The sequence below is a fragment of the Panthera uncia genome, chromosome A2 (genome assembly GCF_023721935.1).
Source record: "Panthera uncia isolate 11264 chromosome A2, Puncia_PCG_1.0, whole genome shotgun sequence".
Lineage (NCBI taxonomy): Eukaryota > Metazoa > Chordata > Mammalia > Carnivora > Felidae > Panthera > Panthera uncia.
This window is the reverse complement of record NC_064816.1, coordinates 48987668-49004497: the sequence shown is the minus strand read 5'-3', so window position 1 is coordinate 49004497 and position 16830 is coordinate 48987668. Positions and strand designations below refer to the sequence as shown.

Sequence of the window (16830 nt, the reverse complement as noted above, 5' to 3'; positions counted from 1 at the left end):
CAGAAATAAATGACCTTTTCCTAACAGCAGCTAGCCCTTCAAGGTCCTGGAAGGAAACCTTGTTTCCAAAGTACCTTAGAGACTTATGCTATCCTTAACCCCCTCCCAACCTGAAGAGTCACTCTTCACAACCCCAGTGCAGCTCTTTCTGCCCACAGGTCCTGCCCCCGTGCTTTAATAAAATCACCTTTTGCACTGAAGATATCTCAAGAATTCTTTCTTGGCCCCCAGCTCCAAACCCCAACACTTCAAACCACATCAGTACCACTGTAAGGAAATGTTTGAAAGAGCTATTTAAAATTTGCTTATGATTAAGTCCTACTTTCACTTGTCAGAACATTAACCAAACATAGTCTCGCTCTTTTATCACAGATTGGATGCCTGGAGAGAGAGACCGAGACAGACAGAAGACATACACAGAGACTGACTGACTTGTATCTTTGAGAAAAGAAGGACACAGAAAATTGCAGGGTAACCAGACCCTGTCTGAGAGAGAATTCTTTCTTTGTGCTAACAGTGGAGAAATGCGGGGCTGTCATATGAGGAGCAGTCTTACTCTTTGTGTATCAGGTAAGGCAGAAAAGAGAAGACTAAGGTTCAAGGAAAGGGAGAATTAGAAGCGGCCAAGTGATTGAAATCAAAAGGACGGCCAAGAAATATGAGAAACGAAGAGGAAGGAAAGACTGAGAGGGCGTTCTGTCAATAGCATTTAAAAGAGAGTAAGGAATGTAAAGTGACCCGCTGTGAGGGAGCTACAAGATACCATCTGTGTTCTTTTCCCTGTGAGACCCTCTCTTCTGAAAAGAATTGTCATCCTCAAGCCCCGAACAGCGCTGCACTATTTTGTTGGTGATGTTGCTTTTAAAATGTAGACTATGATGTTATTTTAAGAGTTCAATTAATCTGCGACAACATTCCAGTATTTTGTAAAATGAAAATATGCCGAGTCATCCTGTCAAGAGAGAGGATAACCTTCAAGAAGCTAGGGTATTTTTTTCCGTATCATCATGGTTGCCGATTTTGACAGGGAGTTACCCAACGTGCAAGGAATATTCCTTGGTGTTAGCAGTGGGTTCATATCATGTTTTGAGCTAGTATGGTCTTCTGGTCTAGAGCCATTTGTGTCTGAAAATGATGGTTGTAGTAACAATTTGTCATACTCTCTTTGCAGCAAGTTCCTTTTGCTCATGAGCCTGTTATTATTGAAGAAGCATTTAGTTGTAGGTAAATGACCCTTGCCTTCTGTCTTTAATTGAAACTCAGCCTGCTACAGTTAATATGTTTCATTACTCACTAAATCTTGGAAGGAAAACCTAATGTGCTATAAAAGCAAAGGAAACAAAATTAATTGATTTCAGCACACATTTTTCCTATGCGATGGAGCCAGCTGTCTCTAAAGTAGAGTGCATATGAGTAGCTGGCTGTGGGCATGTATGCTTCTATGATTATATTCTGTTGTTTTTCAAAAGGAGCTCTTTTGATATTCTTTATTATGTAATCTTCCTCACTTTCTTACCAGTATCTGTTCAGTTGTATAGTTCTGTTTTGAGAAGAATAAACCTTTGGTCTATATGAAAGGGAGTCTGAGACCTGTCTGTAGTCACTTCTTGGGCATGGAGTGTGGGCTTGATCTCTGTATTAGGAAAGAGGTGCAAGAGAACCTCACTAAAAGGGCTTTTACCATACTGTGTTAGATTAGTATTTTTCTGTAGTAGTGACCCAGCACAGGCTCCTCAACAACTTGAGAGAGAGCAATTCAAGTTGTATCAGTTAGCTATTGCTGCATAACAAATCACCCCACAACTTAATGGTTTAAACCAACAATAATATATTACTCTGAACTATTTTCTGCTGTTGGTTTGCCTGGGCTCACTTATATGGCTATATTCATTTGTAAGGTTAGCTGGGGGATGGGCTCATTTGGAATAGCAGGAATGGCTGGGCCTCATTGTGTGGTATTTCATTTTTGGCTTCATACCACGGTGGTTTTGGGGTTCCAAGAGTATGAAGGTGGAAGCTGCAACACCTTTGGAACTTACACAGCATCACTTCTACCATATTCTGTCAATTCAGAATTCAGAAATTCTGAATTATAAATACAGATACAAATTTGCAAGTCTCAAGATCAGCTCAATTTTGAGGAATGGGGAATCTACCTCTCCTCTTGCAATATTTTGAGGAGCCTCAAAATATTGTGGCCAAGTTTTTTACTCTACCACATGGCTAGTTATCTAGGAGAGAATTTATGGGATATTTGGGGTTGGAAAGGTGGTCGTATCTGGGTTTTGAGTCTCAGACAACTGAGCCAGCTCTCTCTAAAGCGTAGTGCGTATGATGGGGCACCTGGGTGGCTCAGTTGGTTGGGCTTCCAACTTTGGCTCAGGTCATGATCTCAAGGATTGTGAGTTTGAGCCCTGTGTCGGGCTCTGTGCTGACAGTTCACAGCCTGGAACCTGCTTCAGATTCTGTGTCTCCCTCTCTCTCTGCCCCTCCCTTGCTCATGCTCTGTCTTTCTCTCTCTCTCAAAAATAAACATTAAAAAAAAAAAAGTGTAGTGCATATGAAAACAGCTGGTGTGTATGTGTACGCCTCTATAATTGTATTCCAAATTCAATCCACATCATAGTAATTGGGCAAATTGCTTCGAGTCTCATTTCTTCATCTTTAAAATGGGAATAGTAGTAATGCCTCTCACAAAAATTGTGAGGACTAAATGAGAGATAATGTATAGAAAGTGATTTGTATAGTTCCCAGCACATGGTAGGTGCTCAAATAAATTGTAGCTAATTTTACTTTTAAATTTTCTTTTTAAAAAATCCTTAGCTATTTTTGTTTGTTTGTTTTACAAGTAATTCACATTTCTAGCATGAAAAATCATGAAAAATAGAAAAGCAAGAAGAGAAAATATATTTCAGATTACCCAATATTTTACCACAGATTTAGCCACTAACAGTCTTTTGGTGAATTCCTTTAGATTCTAGACTTTTTTTCAGTGCACACACACATATGAATGAGTGGTAGAGAAACAGAGAGAGACACACACACATACACACAGAGAAATATTGGTGTGTATTTTTAGATGTATACATAAAAGTTTTAAAAACCAGAAGAGTATTTATTACTTTTTATTACTTGTAACCTCCTCACCCTGGCATTTGTATAGGGCAGTCTCAATTACCCAGTGTTTTTTGTTGTTGTTTTTTTTTTAAGATTTTATTTTTAAAGTAATCTCTACACCCAGTGTAGGGCTTGAACTCACAACCTCAAGATCAAGAGTTGTATGCAAGGGGTGCCTGGGTGTCTCCGTCATTTAAGCATCTGACTCTTGATTTCAGTTCAGGTCATGATCTTACAGTTCGTCAGTTCGAGCCCCACATGCTTGGGATTCTCTCTCTCTCCCTTTCTCTCTGGCCCTCTGCCATGTGCTCACGCGTTCTGTCTCTCAAGATAAATAAATAAAAACTGATTTAAAAAGTTGCATATTCCACTAATATAGCCAACCAGGCGCCCCTCCGTTACTCGGTGTTAAATAGTACCTGACTCACAACCTATCATTTTAGTCTTCTCTGGATCCCAGATATCAAGGCAAGAGCTCATACCTGTTACCAAATGTGAATTTCCCAGAGTGAATCCAGGAAACACCAGAATCCTCAGATGCTGTGAGAAAAAAAATTCTGTGGTCAAATAGGGAAATGCTACATATTTTCTCTTCTAGTTTTTGAGCATCATAGATGCTCATTCTTTTAAAAGATTTATTTTTTATTTTTTAGTAATCTCTACACCCAATGTTGGGCCCAAACTTCACAACCCTGAGATCAAGAGTCACATGATGCACCAACTGAGCCAGCCGGGCATCCCCATTAGATACTCATTTGTGATTTAATAAATATACAGTTAATTAATACCTATTAAATATGTGAGTAAAGCATGTTAAAGGCTCTGAGAACTCCTATTGTAAAGCATCCTGTTTTCTGTCCCCAAATTTCCACATTTACATGTATTTTTCCTTTAATTTCATTTTGAAAAATAATATACAGTAAAATTAACATTTTTTTTGGTGTATACTTCTTCGAAATTTTACACATATGTGGATTTGTGTAACCATGACCACATTCAGAGAATAGTGTTATTACACCCCCAAACTCCCTTGTGTTACCCTTTTATAATCACATCCCCTACTTCTCTAACCCCTGGCAACCACTGACTTTTCTCTACCAATATAGTTTTCTTTTTGACATTTCTCTTTTATAAGAATGTCATATAGATGGAATTATATACTATGTAGCCTTTGAGACTGGCTTTTTTTATTCAGGTAATGCCTTTTGAGACTCACCCATGTTGTTTCATATATCAATTATTAGGTCTGTATGTGTGTGTGTGTGTTTAGGTCTTTGTTGTTGTTGAATAATATTCCATGGTATGGATGTTTATTTATACTGTTGAAATATATCTGGGTTGTTTCCTGTCTTTTGGTAATTATGAATAGATCTGCCATAAACATTCATGTACAGGTTTTTGTGTAAGCATAAATTTTCACGTCTCCAAGGTGAATACCAGGAATGGGATTTCTGGGTCATTTGATAAATATATGTAAGCAAACTCTCTTCATTTGTGTAATACCTATTAAGATCCAACATGACTAGTATTTGACAGAATGCATTTCATAGGATGCACTTTGGGGAGAAGAGCTTTAGGAAGGCCTTGAATGCTGTGACTTGTTGCTGTTTTTGAAAGTCAAATGAACCTCACATCCATTCCACACACCCAAAGTTTGTTTAGGCTCAGCCAGGACTCCCACCACACTCTCACTTATTGAGGACCTACCGCCAGACATCTGTGTTACAATCTCATTTAATTTAACCCTCTCATGATTTTGCAGGCGAGGAAACTGAGCCCCAAAGAAGCTCACAACCTCCCCTAGCTCCCATGGCTGGTAAGTAGCTGAGATTGGAATCTTTGTGTCTTAAAGTCAAGTGCTTCTTTTGCTACCCCCTGTACCTGTCTTTTTCTTCCTTTCCCTCTTTGGACATTGTTATCAGGGTCTATAATCAATTGTCTTAGACCAGGGTTGGCAAATAAAAAACACAGTCGCTATCACTTCCCATTTCATGACAGACACCACTAATTTAATTTCACCTCTTTCTTGCTCAGCGCTGATGCAACTTTCTCTAGACCACTGTCTGTTGATTGGAGTTAGTTAGCCCTTGAGCTAATAACCATTTGCTGTTTTGTTCTTGGACTTTGTATTAGTTATCTATTGCTGTGAAACAATCTCAAAACATTGTGGCTTAAAAATAGTCAATATCATTTATGATCTCTCATAATATCTATGGGTCAAGAAATCAGATAGGGCACTTCAGAATGGCTGTCCCTATCCTGCTATGGCTGGGGGCACAGTGAATTAGCAAGGACTCTTTGAGAAAGTGACATTTAACCAAAAATGGGAATTTATCAGTTCACCTGAGAAATTCATGGGGATGAATATGTAGTGATTGGATGCAGGGCCCCAGAGTATGTTCTCAGGGTAAATTTTCTTTCTCTTCTGGTCTGCCTCTGATTTTGGCCCTACCTTCTGTGCTGTTGGCTTTATTCTCAGGCATGCTTTCCCTAAAGACAGTCTAGGTGGACAGTATCAGCTCCAAGCTTATCTTCTACTGGCTTAGCAAGCTCAATAGACCAATTATCTCTTTGCCTATGGCTCCAGAATAGTTACAAGGTTGACACTTGTCTTAGTCCTTTTCAGCTGTTTTAACAAAATACCACAGACTGGGTAGTTTATAAACAAATGAAATTTATTTATTACCATTCTAGAGGCTGGAAGTCCAAGATCATGATGCCAGCAGATTTGGTGTGGCTGGTGAGGACCCACTTCCTGATTGGTAGAAGGTACTTTTTTGGTGTATATTCACCTGGTAGAAGGGGTAAGGGATCTCTGGGGGGTGAGATGTGAATCTCTTTTATAGGAACCCTAGTTACATTCATGACCTAAGCACCTCCCAAATGCCCTACGTGCAAATACCATCTTTAAGGGTTAAGATTTCAACATATAAACTTGGTGGGGCCTGAGGACACAAATATTCAGACCATAGCAATGCTGACTGGCCTACCTTTGGTCACAGACTCACCTCTGAGCCAGTCACTGTGACATGGAATCCAGGCCTGGCCAGTAGGCAGCCAATCCCTCTTGAACCCATGAGCCGTGTTGGGGAAATTTGTTCCTCAAACGGATGAGATGGGCTTTGTTATCAGAAGAGGGCATGCTAGGCAATGACAGTAGATGTTCCCTGTGCACAGCGAGGTACCTTTTGACCCTGAGGACATTTTCTCATCTCTGCTCCCCTGTTCCTGTCATGGCTTTTCACTCAGCTGCGTCCTGTCACGCTCATGTTCCTACTCTACTTGTAGGCTTTTAGTTTCCCTGGAGGACCATTTAAAGGCAGATGTACCCTTTCATAGTTGAAGGTCTAGTTCTTGATTCCTGATACCTTGATTTACTTCCATGACTCCCTGTATTCCTGATTCCTAGTCTGCTCAGGATTTGAAGATCACAGAGCACTTTGGCTTGAGTCTTCATTTTCTGGACACCTAACCTGTCTCTCATAATTAGGAAATGGTTACTCCCTAATCTGTGGTCTTGACTCTGGGCCTCTTGACTCCTTAGTCTGTGCTGTCTATAAACCCCTTAACCCCTTGCATTTTGCTTTATTTTTTCACTGTCCCTTGTTACCATCTACCTCTTGGTTTCATAGTATCCCTTGGGTCAAATTATTTCCTAACAGACATCTGCTGACCGGTTTGCTGGCCTTTGCCTTCCATCAGCAGGCTTCTCTCTCTCTCCCTTTCTTCATTTTGAGGTTAAGCTGAGGTATGGTATATTTAGCCTTTGATTAGGAAGCAGAAGCCCTGAGTTCAAAACCTGATATATGTGGCTTTAGGGAAGGCTTCTTAATCTTTCTAAGCCCTAATTTTCTCATCTATAAAATGGAAGAATACTATCTACCTCACAGCAGTGCCTTGAAGATTAAACAGGAGAATGTAGATATTGCGATAATAGTGGGTAAAAATTGTAAAATGCTAATGTTTATATGTGTATGTTTAAAGCAAGTTTATTTTTTCTCCCTTCTTTTGTATATATTTATTTATTTATTTTTAATGTTTATTTATTTTTGAGAGAGAGGAAGAGGGAGGGAGGATGCCAGCAGGGGAAGGGCAGAGAGAGGGAGACAGAAAATCTGAAGCAGACTCGGCGCTGTCAGCACAGAGCCTGACATGGAGCTCGAGGCCACGACTGGTAGGTTCATGACCTGAGCTGAAGTCGGATGCTCAACTGACTGAGCCGTCCAGGTGCCCCTATGTTTTCTCCCTTCTAAGCATCTTTCTTTTATGCATTTTCTCCATTCAAGCAGCTAGGCTATTCTGTGCTCATTAACTCAGGAAAGGAAATGTCAGAGCAGAAAAAAACAAATAGGAATCTCTCTGGCTTTGGCTTTCAAAAGCCTAATGCCCTCAGGAGAACATTGAAAGCCCTGGACTGGTCAAAATGAGTGGAAGCAAGGGATTTGAAGAGAGGGCGAGAGCTTCTTCAGACTGGTAAAAGTCCACTGTTTGGGCAGAGGTGCGGGGTGGGTGGAAGGAGGAGAGACCAAGGCAGGCGCAGGGGGGTGTAATGAAAGCACAGGTGCAGCAGAATGAGAGGGGCCCGTGCCCTCCTTTCTTGATAGAGCCCTGGGGAGCAGAAAGGACATAGCTGGCAGATTCTGGGTTCCCAAGGTGACCCACAAATAGTTCTGGGTTGGAAGGGGTCATGCATCCTGGGGATGAAGGACACATCAGTGCTGATCACTGAGGATTGAAGCCTGTAGGCCTGACAAAGGTGATGGTGATTTCACTTGACAGCCACACAGATAGATGACAGCAAGGACCAGAGGGCACTTCTGTCCTACCCCCTCCCTGTACCATGATTCTCCATAAGCACCTAGAACCTAGAGGCATTCCCTGAAGGTGGGAGGAAGTCTTCAGATTAACTGAGGTTATGTTCTGCCACTCTGGTCGAATAGGGGCTAAACATGAAGTTGAGTTTAAAAATATTTTCTATCTGTGTGGTAGATTGAGACCCATACCCACTACCACAGAAAGCACTTAGCCTTTGTCTGTAGGTAGGCACCAGAGTGTTTACCAAGTATGAATTCAGATGTTATTGAGCCTCAGAATGTATGTAACATCCTGCTTGATGTTTGGGGTCTGGTGCAGCCATTCCCTACATCAGGGGTTCTCAGGGTCTGGTCCCAGGACCAGCAGCATCAGCACCACTGGGCATTTGTGAGAAATGCACATTCTCTGTCCCCCTTTCCCCCAGAACTACTGAATCAGAAACTCTTTGAGGACATTCTGATGCATGCTAGAGTTTAAGAGCCAAGTTTCTCAGACTCAAACACTCAGTTTACAATTTGATACTTGACTAGCGTCGGCTTTAGGCTAGCCAGATATGTTAAATGTTCCACATGAGGACAGGAGAGCTTCTGATTTCCCCCAAAGCTTTCCTCATAACCATACCCCTTTTATTTCACTTCATTGAGGATCCAGCTCCTGAGAGGAAAACAAGGGAGGCTGGAAAGAGACCCTTTAAATGGGGAGAGGGGCTCACAGGCAAACATGATCTTAAACCTTTACCAAATCTCCAAGGAGCCGGTGAACTTCATAGGGAATGATTTTGTGGCCAGGCAAGGTCCTAGGGAAATTTATGGCAGAAACATTTCCCCATTTCTGGGTCAGGAAATGATAGCACACGGATGGAATTTACAATGGGAGTGTGAATGGAGTGGCCCCACCCAGGCAGCCCAGCAAAGGCCCCTTTTACTGGCTCTATTCAAATATAATGAGTGCTCCCCAGGCTCTCCTGGCTGACTGCTTTTTCTTTTTCCTCGATTGCTTTCACTTTTTCACAGAGGACTGCCCCGCTTGTGGTCCACTTGGGACTGGGGTGAGCCTTGATTTGGCAGGAGAAAGGAAGAAGTACACGGTGGCCTACAAAATTGAATTGCTCTGCCTCCCTGGCCCCTTTCCTTGAATAATAGGCCTTTGTGCTTTGAAATGTAGGGAAGTCCCAGTTTCTCAGGCTTTAAAAAAAAAAAGCAAACCTTCCTAAAACCTCTTCTCCTGCCTTAAGATGCTTAGCAGGGAGTAGTTAAGGGGCAGAACAGTTATTAAATCAAATGTTTCTTTAATAGTTTTAGAAATTGTTAGGATAGCTGATTTCTAAACAAATATATTCTGTGCGTTCCTTCAGATGGACAAAAATATTGGCTCAACTTAAAAATCCAGCTTAAAAAAAATCATATGAAACAAATCTCTACATTAAAAAAAAAAAGCCCGAAAAAGTATTTTTGGCTCTAGCCAGTGACCCACTTTTATGAAATATTTGACAAAGCAAAATTGTATTACCAGAGAGGAATTCAGACAGCCTTTGGAGTCTGTTGAAATGGGTTTTTGATAATAGGCGTGACTTATTTTAATTTTTAATTTTTATTTTTTAATTTTTATTTTTTTATTATTTTTTAAATATGAAATTTATTGTCAAATTGGTTTCCATACAACACCCAGTGCTCATCCCAACAGGTGCCCTCCTCAATGCCCATCACCCACTTTCCCCTCCCTCCCACCCCCCATCAACCCTCAGTTTATTCTCAGTTTTTTTTTTTTTTTTTAATTTTTTTTTTCAACGTTTTTTATTTATTTTTGGGACAGAGAGAGACAGAGCATGAACGGGGGAGAGGCAGAGAGAGAGGGAGACACAGAATCAGAAACAGGCTCCAGGCTCCGAGCCATCAGCCCAGAGCCTGACGCGGGGCTCGAACTCACGGACCGTGAGATCGTGACCTGGCTGAAGTGGGACGCTTAACCGACTGCGCCACCCAGGCGCCCCTATTCTCAGTTTTTAAGAGTCTCTTATGGTTTGGCTCCCTCCCTCTCTCTCTCTTTTTTTTTTCCTTCCCCTCCCCCATGGTCTTCTATTAAGTTTCTCAGAATCCACATAAGAGTGAAAACATTTGGTATCTGTCTTTCTCTGTATGACTTATTTCACTTAGCATAACACTCTCTAGTTCCATCCGCGTTACTACAAAAGGCCATATTTCATTCTTTCTCATTGCCATGTAGTATTCCATTGTGTATATAAACCACAATTTCTTTATCCATTCATCAGTTGATGGACATTTAGGCTCTTTCCATACTTTGGCTATTGTTGAGAGTGCTGCTATAAACATTGGGGTACAAGTGCCCCTGTGCATCAGTACTCCTGTATCCCTTAGGTAAATTCCTAGCAGTGCTATTGCTGGGTCATAGGGTAGAACTATTTTTAATTTTTTGAGGAACCTCCACCCTGTTTTCCAGAGTGGCTGCACCAGTTTGCATTCCCAAATTTTTAATTTTTAATTTTTTTGTCCCCGTTCTCCTGCCTTCCTCCTACCAGCCTAGGCATGATTCAGATCATTCCATCTTATAACTGAGCCAATGAACCAACGTGAGTTTGCTCCTTGGTGAGTCACAGATACACTAGGTGGAATTGTCACCCAAAGTAAACTTTATTTGCATCAAATAAGGAGATCACGGTGGGGGGTGGGGGGGTTGGCGAATGACTTCCAAAGCAGTGACTCCTTGAGCAAGGGTGAATGGGTTCCTTATTTAGGCTTAAGATGAATATTTACATAAGGGAGACTTGTCATGGTATGTAGATGCAGTCATAAGGAGGCACCTGCGCCTTCAGGAAACATGCCTATACATACATACATTGTGTTATGTAAATAAAGCTGTGGTCCTTCTTGGATGGAGATTTTAGTATTACAATGAGGTAAAGGTAGTTGTCAGTCATTCTAGAGGTCACTTGGTGGTCCGTCTGCATAGGCAAGAGTCTAGGGTTACTCTGAAACGGGTCTGGGTGGTCTGGGCCAGCTGGAGGTCTTGTCAGGATTGCCACTATTATTTGAGGGGTGGTTTTGGGTTCCATTTGCCTGAGTTAAGAGATAAGCTAGAAAGAAGAGCTTAAGGAAAAAATGTGGGACAAAGGTCGACGAGTACAAGCAGGTGGGCAGCAAAGGTCAGGTCTCGGGGTCTAGCTGGTGACACTGTTTTCCTTTCACTAATTTTATCCTTCTGTTTCAAAGGTGTATGTTAATAATAGCATTCCATCCTTTTTTTTTTATCCTGAAAACAAATTATGTTGAAAAATCATTACCATCATTTAGACCCACATGTGTTTCAGTGGTTTAAGTATATTTGAACATCTTTGATTTTCATTTTATTATAAAAGATATGATTTCACCATTTATGTTTTTGAATTTTATGGAATGTGGCAGGAGGTTTGATATTCTTTAATCAAGGACTATTATTTATCTCTTTGGCTGGGGTACTGGAGGCCAGGCTCTGGAGCTAAACTTGGAGTAAGAGGTTATTATCTGCCCCTCCAACAGCCATTTTCCTTTCTTCAGGTTCTAGCCCATATTTGTGTTTTCTCCTCTCAGCAGGTGTTGTCTGTGAGCACCACTCCCAACTCTTGATCTCCATCTGGCCAATCAAATTATCAAATCCTTTGTCCCACCCCCCAGCATGAGGTTAGGTGAAAACCACAGTGATTTCTTTAGGGATGGGCCACATAATGCAGTCATAACCAATGAAATACAGCCAAGGCTTTTCTGGGATTGGCTGGAGAGAGGCAGGTGCCCTCCTTCCATTGGTTCTTACATCTGGGAAAAGGTGGGACTGGAGGTGCAGCAGCCAGTTTGATACCCTGAAGGGAAAGCCTGAAGCTGGGGCAGAGGCTGGGGACCTTTGAAGAGCCCAAGGATGAATGAAACCAACCCAGCTGAAGATAGAGCTAAGCAATGGAGAAAAATTCAGTCCCAGTGACATAATTTGAGTCCTGTGCCTGAGTCCAGCCCCCTACCATTAGAATGTTTAGTTCTTCAACAAACCTCCTTAGTTGCTTAAGCAGATCAGGACGGATTTTCTATTGGTTGCTTTTTTAGTGGTTTTTAGTTGTTTTTTTAGTGGTTTTTCCCAGACAGGTCTGGAGTCCAAAGGTGCTAGGAATTTGCCAAGACACAGCTCCAGGTGTTGAGGATGAGGCTTGAATTTGGTCATCAGAACTGGGCCCCAATGCCAGGCCCCCTTCCCAACCCCACCCCGCCTGGTGGAGGGGGAGGGGTGACTCAGTGTTGGTTTCTGTAGAGGGAGGCTATGTCCTTGCCGTCTCAGGTCAAGTCTGTCCTGGGAACTAGGAGCAGGACTGGACTTGGAGGTGGCAGACCACAACCCTTCAGTTGTTTTGAGAGAAGAGGGAGGTTGGGCACATATTGTCAAAGGCTATAGTAAAACAGAAACTTCATGCTGTGTTACATCTCTTCATTTCATGGACCCTTTATTCTCTCCAGGGAATGTGTCTTTACTTTGGATCTCTGCCGCAAACATCTTCCCACCCTCTTGTGGTCTGCTGAACTTCTACAACTGGGTTAGACAACTCCCCTCAGTGTTCTTGTAGGCTCTTTTATGTAATGGGCATCACATTTATCATCCTGTATTTTTTAGAAATGTGACCATATTTGGAGGTATGGCTTTTATTTTTTTATTTTTTATTTTTTAATGTTTATTTATTTTTGAGATAAAGAGAGACAGAGTGCGAGCAGGGGAGGGGCAGAGAGAGGGGGACATAGAATCTGGAGCAGGCTCCAGGCTCTTAGTTGTCAGCACAAAGCCCAATGTGGGGCTTGAACTCATGAACTGTGAGATCATGACCTGAGCTGAAGTCGGATACTTAACTGACTGAGCCACCCAGGCACCCAGGTGACAATTTTTGTTTATCTGTTTTGAGAGAGAGAGAATGAAAGCGAGTGAGCATGAGTGTGGGGAGGGACAGAGAGAGAAGAGAGAGAATCCCAAGCAGGCTTTACTACACTCAGTGTGGGGCTTGATCCCATGACCATGAGATCATGACCAAGAGCTGCCTGCGTAACCAACTGAGCCACCCAGGCTCAGTGATGACAGTTGCCCCAGTGGTGACAATTTTTAATGGACTGATGAGGGAAGTCTTCATGGGAAGGTGGCATTTAAGTAGAATTGAAGGAGTTGAGTGAACAAGCCATGTGGATATCTGGGGGAAATACTTTCCAGGTGAATGGAACAGCAAGTGCAAAGGCCCTGAGGTGGGGGCTTGGTGTGACTGAGGAACAGCAAGGCAGCCATTGTGGGTGGAGTGGAGTAAGCACCAAGGAGAGGAATAGCAGTTGAGGTCAGCATGGAATTGCAGGAAAATAAGGATCAGAGCTATTTCAGTTCTTTACTGCTGCATAAGGAACCACTTTAAAACTTAGTGATTTAGGGGTGCCTGGGTGGCTCAGTTGGTTAAGCGTCGGACTTCAGCTCAGGTCATGATCTCATGGTCCATGAGTTTGAACCCCACGTCAGGCTCTGTGTTGACAGAGCCTGGAGCCTGCTTCAGATTCTTTGTCTCTCTCTCTGCCCCTACCCTGCTTATGCTCTGTCTCTCTCTCAAAAATAAATAAACATTAAAAAAAATTTAAAAAATTAAAAAAATTAAAAAAAAACCTTAGTGGTTTAACATAATTTATTATTTCTCATGATTTTGTGGTTTGATTAGGTAATTATTCTCTTGGTCTCATCTGAGGGCCCTTTTGTGCCTGCTAGGCAGAATGCTAGGATGGCTGGGCCTCTCTCCTGATGTGGTTCCTCATCATTCATGTGTCTTGCTGAACCTTCTTATGTGGCAACAGGGTACCAAAAGGGAGCATTCCAAGGGGACAAGCCCCGGTGTGCAAGTGCTTATCTAGCCCCACTTTCATCACATTTGCTCATCTAGTATTGGCCAGAGGACCCATATAGCCAAGACCAGAGTCAGTTTAGAAAGGGACCACATGAATACCAGGGTGCAAGATTCAGTGGGGCCACCCATGGAGGTTCAGGGATCCTTGTTTCTAAATCTGTTGGAAGAGTGGGACAAGGGTGTACATGATTGATGGGCTCTGAGGTTGGACTTGAATAGAGGACAGAGCCCAGGTCAAGAATGTTGACCACATTCCTGTGATCTAGTTGACTAGCTTTGTCCTTTGGTAGAGCCAGGGAATCACTGGAGAAGACTGTAGTTCCCCACTGTTTCCATCAGCCTCCACTTCCATTGATATAAACAATTGGTATCATCTCAGTTGTATTTAAGGTACTTTGCAAACACAGTTTCATATCAAGTCCCCAAACTCGATTTCCAACTAGACTGCTGCCTTTAAGCTGCACCTAGGTAGGAATTTTGGGTCTAACTGACCCTATAAATAAAAGGAAATGAGAACTGGTGAATGCATCAGGTGAACAAATGCCATTCACCTGAATTTGAAAGGAAGAGAGATGAAACTACAAGGAAATGGTAGTTTGCCAACATGATTGTTTACTGATTCATACAGCAAATATTTGGAGAGTACCTACTGTGTGTTAGGCATATGCTGTTACCATCATTTAAAAAAGACTGCAGAGAGGACTTGTAGAGGGGACCCTGAAATCTATGCCTTGAGTCTCATTTAATAATTGGCTCTCAGTGATACCTTTGTCAGGTATTCATAGAAAATCTTTTATTTTTTAATTTTTTTAAATGTTTATTTTTGAGAGAGGGAGCATGAACAGGGGAGGGGCAGAGGGAGGGACAGAGGATCAGAAGTGGGCTCTGCGCTGACAGTAGTGGGCCCTACATGGGGCTTGAACTCATGAACTGAACTGTGAGATCATGACCTGAGCTGAAGTCAGACGCTTAAGCGACTGAGCCTCCCAGGCGCCCCCATGAAAAATCTTTTAGACAGTCTTCCCTGAATTGTAGTTTCCTTTTATCTCCTTACTGTCCATAGCCTTTGGAATCATTTCAGTGCTTTTTTTGATTATTATTATTTTTTTAAGTTTTAAAAAATTTATTTATTTTGGGAGAGAGAGAGCAAGTAGGGGAGGGGCAGAGAGAGAATTCTAAGCAGGCTTCGCACTCTCAGCACAGGGTTCCATCATGGGCTGGAACCCACCAACCGTCAGATCATGATCTGAGCCAAAATCAAGAGTCAGATGCTTAACCGGCTGAGCCACCCAAGCGCCCCTGATTGTTTTTTTCTTTAAAAAATTTTTTTTAAGTTTATTTATTTTTGAGAGACAGAGAGAGAGACAAACAGAATGTGAGCAGGGGAGGGGCAGAGAGAGAGGGAGACAAAGAATCCGAAGCAGGTTCCAGGCTCTGAGCTGTCAGCACAGAGCCCGACGTGGGGCTTGAACTCATGAGCTGTGAGATCATGACCTGAGCCAAAGTCGGACGCTTAACTGTCTGAGCCACCCAGGTGCCCCATTTTGTTTTTCAAATTAAAAATTACTTTATAAACTTTTTTCTTGATTTTATAAATGATATAAGCTTGTTGAAAAATATCCAAACACATAGACAAGTGAAAGAAAAGATAAATTTTTTTTTGAAATTCTATTCAGAAGACACTACTGTTAACATTTTTGTGATCTGCCTTCAGGCATCCTTCAGTGAATACACATGCATGATGCAATAAATAGGATCATGCTGTAACCTGAGTTTTTAAAAATCCCATTTTGTGAACGTGCAAATTTGTTCAATCCCACATTGAAGGATATTTAAGTTTTCCAGTTTTGCAACTAAGATTAGTAATTTTTTTGATTCTCTGACTTCACACCTGCCCCTGCAGTTTTTCTGTTTTCTTTGTTTGGAAGATACTTCTACTTTGCCAAAGATACCGTCTATGTAGGCTGTGTTTGTGTGTGTGTGTGTGTGTGTGTGTGTGTGTGTGTGTCTTGGCAGTTTTGATCATTGATGAACATTTTGTTGAGGACCTCAAATAGGAGCTTCTGAATGGTTTTCAGGTAATGTATGATAAGTTTTAAAGGCCTCCTTTGGGGCATCTGGCTGTTTCATTTAGTAGAGCATGCAACCCTTGGTCTTGGGGTTGTGAGTTCAAGCCCATGTTGGGTGTAGAGCCTACTTAAAAACATAATAAAGGCCTTTTTCCATCTTTTCCTTACATGTAGCCTATATTTGGCTAACTAAAACACCTCCTGAATAGTTGTGTGGAGGGTTCCTGGGCTGGCCATCTCCTTCCACACTGTTGAGTTGAATTGTGTGTAACCATGGTTACCAAGCTTGCTACCATTACGTCCTTAAAGTGCTTTTCCAGCCCCCGTGACCCCTGGCTTGCCTGTGTGTTCAGAGGTTAAACTACCTCCAGAAGTTTGGTGCCCTGGCTGTGGGTGGTGAGGGTATGTGTGTGGGAAGAGTGAGGTGGGCAGTGATAGAAGCTAGCTGGGACTGTGTGGGCTTCTGCCCCACTTCTTGGCCCTCTTCACCCCTGAGACTTAATTGTGAGCAGTGCACTACCATTGTAACACTTGTCACATTGCGTACTAATCTTTTGTTATGTGACTGCCTCCCTGCCTGTGGCTACGAGCTTCCCAAGGAGAGAGACCTTTCCTATTGGTGTGTGTCACCCAAGTATCCTGTGCAGTACCTGGGAAATATTTGTTAAATGAATGAACAAATTGAGTGATTGTCTGAGTGAGTGAGTGAAAAAAATGCAAGACAAATCCTGATATTACAGCCAGACCATTTTTGGGTGCTCAGTATGGGGAAAGAAGAGGGAGGTGGGGAAGGTCAAGGCATGGAGGAACACAGCCTTAAGTATGTGGGCTTTGGAGTGAGAAAGCCAGGGCTCAAATCTGGGCCGGGCTACCTACCAGTTGTATAACCTTGGGCAGGTCACTCAACTTTTCTGCACTTAACTTTCCTTA

The 16830-nt window shown here is 42.2% G+C and overlaps 1 long non-coding RNA gene across 3 annotated transcripts in view; it reads left to right on the top strand.

The window, feature by feature from the left end:
• The window catches only part of LOC125929603 (uncharacterized), a 54333-nt gene that overhangs the window by 23889 nt on the left and 13614 nt on the right, over positions 1–16830 (top strand). For all 3 annotated transcript variants that reach the window (XR_007459919.1, XR_007459917.1, XR_007459918.1), the window contains 3 exons: positions 373–570; positions 4880–4933; positions 5812–5886. This is a non-coding gene — a long non-coding RNA (uncharacterized LOC125929603). The remainder of the gene's footprint in view (positions 1–372; positions 571–4879; positions 4934–5811; positions 5887–16830) is intronic.